The sequence below is a fragment of the Podarcis melisellensis genome, assembly GCF_964234715.1.
Source record: "Podarcis melisellensis genome assembly, chromosome: 2".
In the NCBI taxonomy this organism is placed as follows: Eukaryota; Metazoa; Chordata; class Lepidosauria; order Squamata; family Lacertidae; genus Podarcis; species Podarcis melisellensis.
This window is the reverse complement of record NC_138529.1, coordinates 18,296,175-18,308,185: the sequence shown is the minus strand read 5'-3', so window position 1 is coordinate 18,308,185 and position 12,011 is coordinate 18,296,175. Positions and strand designations below refer to the sequence as shown.

At 45.3% G+C, this 12,011-nt stretch overlaps 2 long non-coding RNA genes across 3 annotated transcripts in view; one reads left to right on the top strand and one right to left on the bottom strand.

Annotated features, from left to right (window-relative positions):
• LOC309363074 overlaps window positions 1–12,011 on the top strand; it is a 674,350-nt gene that overhangs the window by 151,822 nt on the left and 510,517 nt on the right. The window lies entirely within an intron of this gene.
• The window catches only part of LOC309363028, a 93,006-nt gene that overhangs the window by 36,189 nt on the left and 44,806 nt on the right, over window positions 1–12,011 (bottom strand). Inside the window, exon 2 of one of the 2 annotated variants that reach the window (XR_014165170.1) lies at window positions 3,528–3,602. The exons of the other annotated variant lie outside the window; for it this stretch is intronic. This is a non-coding gene — a long non-coding RNA (uncharacterized lncRNA). The remainder of the gene's footprint in view (window positions 1–3,527; window positions 3,603–12,011) is intronic. 2 annotated transcript variants of the gene reach the window in all.

Below are 12,011 nucleotides of genomic sequence, written 5' to 3'. Positions count from 1 at the left end.
TTCCCGGTAAATTGGTGTGTTGTGTACCTTTTACTCCAACCCATTCATATTATATCATGATATTTATCACGCTGAAGGGGCAAATGCTCTCTGTTTGAGAGCTATTCCCAGTTCATTTCCTGCTAAATCCATGGCGTCACAGCGTGCAAATGCATCGGTCCCTGCTTACGACGCTGCTGATGAGTCATCGAAGAGAGCAGCTGCGGCTGAGGAACAAGAACGCAATAACTTGTCCATCAAGAGAAGTAACTACAGGGGGATTGCTGGCATTTGGTGCATGACGTTTAATGTGTCTCCTTGCGTTCTGAAGACACCGCCACGTGGTTCCCCCTGCCCCCGGTAGCTATTAAAAGTGTATATTTTCATGTGTTGAAGCGCTTTCCAAGCACAATTCAAAATGTTGGTGCTGACCTTTCAAGCCCTAAACAGATTCAGGCCTCTACAGTCATAAAAAGGTAAAGGTAAAGGTACCCCTGCCCGTACGGGCCAGTCTTGCCAGACTCTGGGGTTTGTGCGCCCATCTCACTCAAGAGGCCAGGGGCCAGCGCTGTCCGAAGACACTTCTGGGTCACGTGGCCAGCGTGACATCGCTGCTCTGGCGAGCCAGAGCTGCACACGGAAACGCCGTTTACCTTCCCGCTAGAAAGCGGTCCCTATTTATCTACTTGCACCCGGAGGTGCTTTCGAACTGCTAGGTTGGCAGGCGCTGGGACCGAACAACGGGAGCGCACCCCGCCGCGGGGATTCGAACCGCCGACCTTTCGATTGGCAAGCCCTAGGCGCTGAGGCTTTAACCCACAGCGCCACCCGCGTCCCTCTACAGTCATACCTTGGGTTAAGTTGCTTCAGGTTGAGAGTTTGCAGGTTGTGCTCCGCGGTGACCCAAAAGTAACGGAATGCATTACTTCCGGGTTTCGCACTCGCGCATGCACAGACGCTCAAAATGACATCACACGCATGCGCAGAAGCGGCGAATCGCGACCCACGCTCGCACAGACGCGGGGTGCGTTTGCTTCAGGGTGTGAACGGGGCTTCGGAACGGACCCCATTCGCATCCAGAGGTACCACTGTATATCTGAAGGAGTGTTCCACCCTGTCATTTAGCCTGGACACTCAGATCCAGGACTGAGAGCCTTCTGGGGGTTCCCTCACTGTGAGAAGTGAAGTTATATGGAACCAGACAGAGGGCATTCTTGGTAGTGGCACCCGCCCTGTGGAATGCTCTCCCATCAGATGTCAAGGAGATAAGTAACTATTCAACTTATAAAAGATATCTGAAGGCAGCCCTGTATAGGGAATGGTTTTGTTGTTGTTATTTTTTATGTATGATGGAAGCCGCCCAGAGTGGTGACCCAGTCAGATGGGTGGGTTACAGATAATAAAATTAATAATATTATTTATTGCTACATTTAAATCTTCTTGTACATTTTGATAGTATTTGTGAAGAGACATATTTCTGTCCCAAAACACAGGACTGATTCACTACCCACCACTATGACAATAAGATGTGTATCTGTATCCTCATCAATCACCCCATCGATATCCTACCATTCATCTAAGGAGCTCAAAATGGTTATTTCATCCTCATAGCAAAACAACCCCATGCAGTGGGTTTAGCAACAAAAGGGCTACTTGTCTGAAGACCTCCCCGTGATGAGTTCTTATTTTAGTCATGGAAGTTGCTGTGGGTGTGATGAAATATGTCTGTATTGCTTTTTTATTCATTTTAATGAACATGGATAGCAAACTATAGTTGGGAGTTATTGCCCCAATGCAGTTAGTTTACACATCACTTGGGAAGACAGGCGAACTAATGTCAGTGTCGAAGCAATGATTCTTCAACATCAACTTCGTTGGACTGGTCATGTTGCGTGGATGCCTGATTATCGTCTTCCAAAGCAACTATACTCTATTCTGAAGTTAAAAATGGGAAGTGTAATGCTGGTGGTCAACAAAAGTGGTTCAGAGACTCTGTCAAGGCAAATCTTTAAAAATGTAGTATAAACACCGACAACTGGGAAACACTGGCCTGCAATCGCTCCAGTTGGAGGACAGCCTTTACCAAAGGTGTCATGGGCTTTGAAGACACTCAAACTTAGGATGAAATGGAGAAACGTGTTACGAGGAAGGCATGCTTGGCAAATCCTCACTATGATCAGCTCCTGCCTGGAAAACTATATCCTCACTGTGGAAGGATGCGTGGATCCAGAATTGGCCTCCACTGTCACTTATGGACTCACTGTTAAGACTGTGTTCATGGAGGACAATCTTTACTCAGCTACGAGTGATTGCCAAAGAAAAAGAAGGCAGTCGTCTTGAATTACATTCAGATTATTATATACGTTTCAGTTCATATGACAAAAAGGAGCATATGTAGCTACTTCTTTGTCTGCATTGTGGTTTTTTTTACGCAATGAAACGGCAAAGATTAGAAAGTCACAAAAGAAAACACACATTCTTCTGAATTCTAGGCAACCGTTTACAGGTTGCACTAGAGTGCATTGCAATTGCTGGAAGGTACATCTTGCCTGCTTTTAAAACGGAGCCTTTCACCTTTGAAAGTTAGTCCTTGCTCAGTCACCATCTCACCTCCCCCCTCCCCATGACATCAGGACGCCTGGAGCCCAGCAGCAACCCAGCCTCCTGGTTGCAAGTAGTGTCAAGGTTCAGAAGCAGGTATCCGAGCCCTGTGACGAATGAGTTTCTGTGTTATGTGAGACTGTTTAAACAAACACAGAGATGCTTTCAAATGCAGCCTGAATACCTAAGATCTTTCCCTCTCCCTTCTTCTTCTTCTTCTTCCACTCTCTCTCCTCCTCCCTCCTCCCACCCTCCTTCTCCAAAACAGAAGATTAAGCTCGCCATAAACATGAACCGATGAAAAGAATTCGCATGGAGCTCTGAGTGGTGCCACAGGGAATAGCCGCTGGAGAATTACAAATTGCTTCTGGAGACACTAGTCTCCCTTTACAGCACATTAACATAAAAGTACACATATCTTCTTTCTATAAGGCACTAACTTGTAAATTAACCTTTAATGGAGTATAAATGATGTCCTGAAAGAACTGCTTATGCAGCAATATTTATGATCTAGAAAATTGCAAATATTTACAAGATCATAGGTGTTAATAGTCTGTCAAAAATGTTTGTATATTGTACATACATTAAACCCCCAGTTAAAGGCCGCGCTGGGGGGGGGGAGACCACCCTCTTTCAAGTCTAATATAGGATTTCATTTGCATGCCATATATGCCAATCTCTATAATTAGACTCTATCTTAAGATATACCAAGACAATTTTAGAGGGAAAGGTAACTTTCTCGCCAGAGTCCATTTATTTTACAGCTCAGCGCTGCCTGCCTGTGTGAACTGTCTGCTACATGATATTGTCTGGGGAAAATTAGCCTTCCATAAAAGATCTAAGGTTTGTTCCAGCAAATTGTCCCATGCCCAATGCAGCAATCTCAGTGAAAACAGAGGAATGTTCAGGCAGTTACAAGCACTGGTTGGAGTCAGTGACTTACTTACTCTAGAGAAACCCCACTACTGGCGCTCATGCAAATTTCAGACTTCCAGGTTTTACTTTTGAGGCCATACAATACCCTGCAAAACAAAACAAAAACCTTTCCAGTAGCACCTTAAAGACCAACTAAGTTAGTTCTTGGTATGAACTTTCGTGTGCATGCACACTTCTTCAGATACCCTACAAGTAACACATAAAATCTATTTTTAGAAAGCCAAAGAAATAGCATAATCAGGGCCTTTGGAACTCAAAAAACATATCCCAATAGTTTCCTGCTCTGTTCTGCCATTAGGTGAGATCAGTAAGTACATTTTTGAATGCTGAATGTGCAAGTGACTATCTAGAGACAATGGGTAAAACTAACACCACTAACTGCTGGATAAATGTTTAATGGTTATTGTATTTGTTTAAAAACCATTTAAAAAAAAAAAAAAGAGTGGAAAACCATTCCTATCACTGTCAATGGTCCTCAGGGCTGGATTTAGGTTTGATGAGGCCATGTAACCAGTCCATGGCACCCTATATATAGAAATGAGCAAACCAGTGATATTTTAGGGAGCAGGCTAGCATGCAGGGCCCATTACTTACATCATAGGAGCCTACAAAACACTGTTGCTGTATGTAGGTTTTATTTTATTTGTTTTTTATCTTATATTTTGGAAATGTACATCCAGTTCCCCCCCTTTATTTTTTGGGGGGCCCCAAGAGAGCGGGGCCCTAAGCTATAGCTTGTTTAGCATATACGTAAATCCGGCACTGATGGTCTCTGCAAGGGGATGATGGGTTTGTCCTCATGGGGCCCTCTTCCATTTTGGACATTCTGGGATTCCTTGGTAGAGAAGAGACATAGAATCAAAGAACTGAAGGGCTAGAAATGAACCCCAGGGGTCATTCCATTCCAAACTCCTCGAATGCAGGAATATGCAGTTGGTTCATCTGGGGATTGAACGTGCAACCTTGGCGTTATCAGCACTGCACTCTAACCAACTGGGCTATCCAGAGTCCCATGGAAAGGTTGGTGTTACATATGCCAAGGGGTCCTGTGCTTTTTGGACCTTTTAAGCTCCTGTAGTTTGAATGCAGCAATGATTTGGGAGGTGGGGCTTGATCCAGACATTTTGCATAGCAGTAAAAAGCTACTTACACATCCCCCACAAAGGACAATGGGGTACACAGATTTGCATAAAATGTACACCTATAAATTTATATCTATAAGTGCTAATGTATTGGTAAAGTAAAGGTAAAGGGACCCCTGATTATTAGATCCAGTTGTGGCCGACTCTGGGGTTGCAGCACTCATCTCGCTTTATTGGCAGAAGGAGCCGGCATACAGCTTCTGGGTCATGTAGCCAGCATGACTAAGCCGCTTCTGGCGAACCAGAGCAGCGCACGGAAACATCGTTTACCTTCCCGCCAGAGCGGTACCTATTTATCTACTTGCCCTGTGACGTGCTTTCGAACTGCTAGGTTGGCAGGAGCAGGGACCGAACAACGGAAGCTCATCCCGTCGCGGGGATTCGAACCACTGACCTTCTGATCGGCAAGTCCTAGGTTCTGTGGTTTAACCCACAGCGCCACCCGCGTCCCTAGTAATTGCTATATTTAAACAGAAATACATTTCTCACACTGACCAGGTAACATATGTACCTGTTAAATCAATCCAGCTTCAAGGCCGTCTCTCTTCTGATGGCTATTCATCTTTAATCCACATTTGGGCCAGACAGCCCTTCAATTCAAAGGCCGCCTTCTATAAAGCAACACACCTGGTCACTCTTAGCACCACTGAAGCATGTGTCCCATGTCTTTCAAGGGCTTAGCAATGACTCTCTAGATTGTACAAGCTCTAATTTCTGAACTGCATCAGTAGAGCGTAGAGCAAGGTTTAAACCAATGCACCATCTAGACTGGTTTTATGTCGGAACTGGGAATCTGTTTGCATACTGGGGAGCATGCAACCTTTTGGAGGCCACAGGGCAGTAGTGGGCAGGACCACAGACAAGAAAGAGCAGAGCAATGAATGTGGATTTGACCTTTGTACAGTAGAATAGTTTTCACCCATGATCACACACCCCTCTCCATCTTCCCTTCAGGCATCATCTGCACGATCTCTATTGAGCTATCATGCCCTCCAATATTTATCCGATGAAAATAGGGACATCTTATTCTATTATTATTATTATTATTATTATTATTATTATTATTATTATTATTATTAGCCCACCCATCTGACTGGGTTTCCCCAGCCACTCTGGGTGGCTTCCAACACATGCAAAACATAATAAAACTATACAGTGCTGTCTTCTAAAGGTTGTAGAGTTACTTATCTCCTTGGTTCAGGGGTCGCATAACTCCATACCCTCCAACATTTCTGTGTGGAAAATAGGGACATCCTACCGTACCCTCTAAAAAGGACGCAGGTAGCGCTGTGGGTTAAACCACAGAGCCTAGGACTTGCCAATCAGAAGGTTCGCAGTTCGAATCCCCGTGATGGGGTGAGCTCCCGTTGCTCGGTCCCTGCTCCTGCCAACCTAGCAGTTCAAAAGCACGTCAAAGTGCAAGTAGATAAATAGGTACCGCTCCGGTGGGAAGGTAAATGGTGTTTCCATGCGCTGCTCTGATTCACCAGAAGTGGCTTAGTCATGCTGGCCACATGACCCGGAAGCTGTACGCCTGTTCCCTTGGCCAGTAAAGCAAGATGAGCACCACAACCCCAGAGTCGTCCGCAACTGGACCTAATGGTCCGGGTACCTTACCGTACCCTTTAATATTTCTCCAATGGAAATAGGGATGTCCTAAGGAAAAGCAGGACATTCTGGGATCAAACCAGAAAACGGGATGTCTTCTGTAAATCTGGAACTGTCCCTGGAAAATAGGGACACTTGGAGGGTCTGAGCTATTTCAATGGAACCTCTTGAAAAAAAGATATCCCATTGTGCTGAGCTCCTTTACCACCCCATACAATTTAATATCTTCAACCTGTATTATTCACACAGTTTAAACCGAGAGTCTCTTATTTACACCAACAGTGGGCCCGGCCCAATTTACTGGAGATTTTATATTATCCAATAAATGAGATCAAAAGCAGCTCATTTCCTAACTTCACAATGGATTTAATGCAACCACCACAAAACACTTCTAGTGAACCACAGTTGCTGAAGCTTTCAAGTTTACGTTGTTTCTTCCCTAATCCAGAGGACCTTCAGATAGTCTAATCATCTCCCTCTCCCAACCCCAAAAGAAAAACACGACATACAAACCCCACAGACAAGGCATACCAGGGGAACAATAAAAGTATGGTTTCTCTCAAATCACCAAACACTTTTAATTTTCTTTGAAATACAAGGAGAGCATAATCTGTCTGAGACTCGATGCTGTATAAAATCATTAAATGGCATGAAGTGGCTTGACCTAGGCTCCTCCTAATATACAGCAAAAAGTCAGAGAATGTCCATGACCGACCATTAGCAAACAAAATAAATCCACCTTGCTGAGCTGCTCTCACATAACTGGCTGAATTGGAAGAAGTGCCAAAGATCCGTATTGTGTGAGTGTCTGGAGGCGGTTGGAGGATGGATGACAGCTAACAGATTGTGGTTGAATCCTGACAAGACAGAAGTACAGTTCTTGGGGGACAGGGGGCAGGCTGGTGTGGAGGACTCCCTGGTCCTGAATCAGGTAACTGTGCCCCTGAAGGAGCAGGTGTGCTGCCTGAGAGTCATTTTGGACTCACAACTGTCCATGGAGGCACAGGTCAATTCTGTGGCCAGGGCAGCTGTCTACCAGCTCCATCTGGTATGCAGGCTGAGACCCTACCTGCCCGCAGACTGTTTTGCCAGAGCGGTGCATGCTTTAGTTATCTCCCACTTGGACTACTGCAATGTGTTCTAAGTGGGGCTGACCTGGAAACTACAACTAATCCAGAATGCAGCAGTCAGACTGGTGACTGGTAGTGGCCACCAAGACCATACAAGACTGGTCCTGAGAGATCTGCATTGGCTCCCAGTACATTTCTGAACACAATTCAAAGTGTTGGTGCTGACCTCTAAAGTCCTAAATGGCCTCGGTTCTGTATACCTGAAGGAGTGTCTCCACCCCCATCATTCAGCCCTGAGATCCAGCGCCGAGGGCCTTCTGGTGGTTCCCTCGCTGAGAGAAGTGAGGTTACAGGGAACTAGGCAGAGGGCCTTCTTGGTGGTGGCACCTGCCCTGTGGAACGGCCTCCCAGCAGATGTCAAGGCAATAAGCACCTATCTGACTTTTAAAAGACATCTGAAGGTAGCCCTGTTTAGGGAAGTTTTTAATGTTTGATGCTGTATTATGTTTTTAATATTCGGTTGGAAGCTGCCCAGAGTGGCTGAGGAAACCCAGCCAGATGGGCAGGGTATAAATAATAAGTTGTTGTTGTTGTTGTTGTTGTATTGGGATAACAAACCATTATTTAAAGCCTCGTCACTTGTTCCATTAAAAACTGGAACGGGCTTCTCTTTATATGTCTTTCCCAGTGCTTCCCACTTCCACTCCCCCAACCAGTGATGACATATGATTTAGTTAGGCTTCATTTATACTTGGAAATTTGTGCTGGAGCACAGCAGTATGTTAAAATAGCGGCAAACAGCTGCCTGGGGTGTTGACCTCCTGCTTTCCACTCCTGAATAACCTCTGACTTTGTCCATCAAAGGTCTCGGCAAAATATCCCCTCCCACAGTGGGTTTGATGACTGCACTTCCTGCTCACTTCCTGTTTACACTGGCTCAGCTTCTCCTATATTAAACACGCCCCTTAAACATGCCCATTGGATGACAGGACTAGACACCCTCCAGCCCATTATGAGCAGGGGAGTGGTGCAAAGACACCTCTCTGTGAGCAAATGTGGTAGAGGCTGGTGTAGGTGCCTTTTCCCCTGTTGAAGGGGCTCTTGACAGGAGTATGCCCACACCATGTTGTGGTTTTGTCCCTTTTTCTGCTCATCTATCTGTGGGAACCACTGTGCTGCACACCCACGACTGCCATTTCCCAAATGTGCCCATTAGCCCCCAAAGTTTGGGTACATCTGAGGTGACCTCCTTTTTTTTGAGGGAGACAAATTTCATGAATTGGACCCAGTGAAGGAGGCACATGCAAGTCCCTTCAGCATGGAATTAAAATTGTCGTCAGGGTTACTATGCCTGCAGAGTAGCACTAAGAATGAAACACGGATCTTTGCTGAGCTTTTAGTATTTGCTGAATCACAGCGATGTGATCTTGTGGCGCTTTCACAGATCCCTAAAATAAGCCATACAAGAGGAGAGTTGCAACCGAGAACACATCTTTGTAGGCCTTCTTTGTTCCTGCCAGTCTTGCTGTGGACTTTTACATGTAACTTAAGCACAACACCAATAATAGATATTACTACCTGTGGGTTGTTTTTTTTTTTTAAAGCTCTCTGTTTTGGCATTAAAGAATTCCAATTGTCCTGTAGACTATCAAAGTTCTCAAAGCTTCATGTGTCTGGTGCCACCATCTGAACCAAATTAACATCATGAAACTAAGATTTCAAGGCAAATAAAAATACTATATCATCTTAATAAAAGCATCATGTGGCATGGGAAAACGAAGGCAAGAAAGATATAATTTTATAGGTCTTGCCCCTGCTCCTCTTACTGCAAACTGAAATTTAAAACTACTAAAAGAAGCACACATCAGGAGCCACATAATGAATCTGCTAGGAATATTGGGCCTGGCTTTGGAGCTCACTTTAGACAAAAGCCTTTGGAAACAATCGGGAGAATTGCAGGACTGTAGCGAATAGCCCTCGCGGCTTTGAATTGTGTGGGTCAAGCAGTCTATATCGTCTTTATCAAAGTCGTGCTAGAAGGGAGGGGGTGAGATCCTCATAGGCAGCTATTTCAAGACAGATGCCAGAAGATGAAAATGGGGTCATAAATGTAACTCTTAGTTTTATAACATCCTTATAAAATGATCACAGGAAGCTGCTCTTTGGACACCATTATGGGGTGCTCTTTGACAGAAGGAAGAAAAAGAGAAACAAAGTATGAACACAGAACTAAAACAACAACAACCAAAACTGAGATCATGCTAGAACTCAAAAACTCAGGGAAATGCATACAGTTCACTAAATAGAGCAAAGCCATTGTTTTAAAAATAATAATTGCAGAGGGCAATATTAGGAATGAATGGCTAGAATGAAAAGGGATGAATGGCTGCCAATGCATTTCTTCCTATATACATTAAAACGTAAGGCTGTTGTCAGGCTGGAGTTCCTGTTGTTGCCAATAGGTAACGTAGCAAGCAGGAGCTGCAGTCCCTAGTCTTCAACGATATCTATTATAATTGGGGTAGGATCCTGTGGCCTTTCAGATGTTGTTAGACTATAACTCCCATAATCCCTGACCACTGGCCATGCTGACTGGGAATGAGGGGAGTGGCTGCCCTTGACTGCCACAGGTTCCTTGAACCATTGTACTAAAATAAGCTGCATCATATGATACCACCACACTCTTATTTTCCTCACCTCTGCTAGTAAAAGCTAATGAAGTGTGAAGGAGAAACTGAGCTCAGCTGCATCATAGCACACATCTCTTTTGCTAGAATGAGGAAAGGAAACACAGGGCTGTTGCTCTAAGTAGCAGCTACATTGGTTGAGACAATATCTAGTTATTTCTAGTATGGAAATTGCCATCATCCAGACAAACCTCAGAGGATGCACCAGCCAGGAAGCTAGACAAAGGCTTCATTCTCTCTCTTAAATGAGAGCAGAACAGTAACAGGAAGCTCCAAACGATAACTAAGTCCAGCGCCACCCAGTGACTAAACAACAGAATGACACTATCCACCTAGGACCATGCTAGGTCATGCCACACATAAATGGAGGCCTCAGCCAAACAACAGAGGTTGGTGGTGTTATTGAAGAACTTCGCTACACAATGTGCAAAAGCCCTAGAGAATAAACTTTACCCTTACCCTTGTAACTGGTAACAAGGACTGAAAGCTTTATTAAATGGTTAATTTCATCAACTGAAACTACAATTGCAGCTCATACTAAGTTGCCTCTCCACCCCGCTCCTGCAGCATATTTTTGCTACATAAATTAAGTGCATGGTATCATTATCATAGGGACATGGGTGGCGCTGTGGGTTAAACCACATAGCCTAGGACTTGCCGATCAGAAGCTCAGCGGTTCGAATCCCCGCGACGGGGTGAGCTCCCGTTGCTCGGTCCCAGCTCCTGCCCACCTAGCAGTTCGAAAGCACGTCAAAGTGCAAGTAGATAAATAGGTACCGCTCTGGCGGGAAGGTAAACGGCGTTTCCGTGTGCTGCTCTGGTTCGCCAGAAGCGGCTTAGTCATGCTGGCTACATGACCCGGAAGCTGTACGCCAGCTCCCTTGGCCAATAAAGCGAGATGAGTGCCGCAACCCCAGAGTCGGCCACGACTGAACCTAATGATCAGGGGTCCCTCTACCTTTACCTTATCAATATCATGGATAACATGTGAGTAATCTTGCCTTGGTCACTTCTCTTCTCTTCTCTTCTCTTCACTTGCCATGCCCCCCCGAAACCCCAGTACAAGACTGTTTCATGGCGCAGTTGGTCTTCACCTGCTTGCAATTTCCTATTACTGCTGCAGTGAGGGTAAGGTAGGACTTGCTAACTCCGAGGACTGCAAGCAAGAGGGTGCATGTATCAGACACTGTCTTTCAAAGTCCACTGTGAATCTCTCTATGTAGGACTCCTGAAGTTCTAGACAAATAACTGAGATCTGACCATGTTCGATTTAGCTTGAAAATAACAGAGAGATGCTCTGTAAGGCCAGGCAGGAACCAAGATTTCATTTATCAAAGTAGGGTGGTATTCCGTCTTGATCACTGATTGTGTAGGGGCCCTTGGTCATCTTCACTAAGAGGCCTGTTAGGTCAGCCTGTTACTGCTTTGGGAGGCCTTGAAGAGCAACATAGGTAGAAAGCAATTGTGGGAAATCAGATACAGACGACACCCCACTTATGCTGGGGTTTGACTGCTCAGCCTCCCCGCCTAACAGCTGATGTGTGGACAGGGTTGCCACCTTGAATAAAATATTGGGGGGATCCAGGAAAATCCTGCCCTGCATAATCGATCACAGGGCACACACATACTATTTGAATGGCAATGCCCATCAACTTGAGGGGGGAGGCCCCCTCAAATATTTTATTGGCTCCTATGTGCACAGGAAATTTGCTGCTGCTGCTGCTGCGCTACCCCACAAATCAACTGTTAGGCGAGAAGGCTGAGCAACCTCAACAAAACCCTGCTGTGCCCTCTGGCTCATGAGGAGACCCGCCCCAGAAACCAAAAAAGGATGCCTCTTCAGGTTCTGAGGAGGGTTTCCCTCTGAGCCACCAAGGACTTCCCAGCTCTTTCCTGCCACTTCCAGGTTCCTGTTGCCATGCATGTGCGTGGTGGTAAATTGCACTCAAGTGGGGAGTTGCTTGTACATTTCTGGAGCAATCAGATGA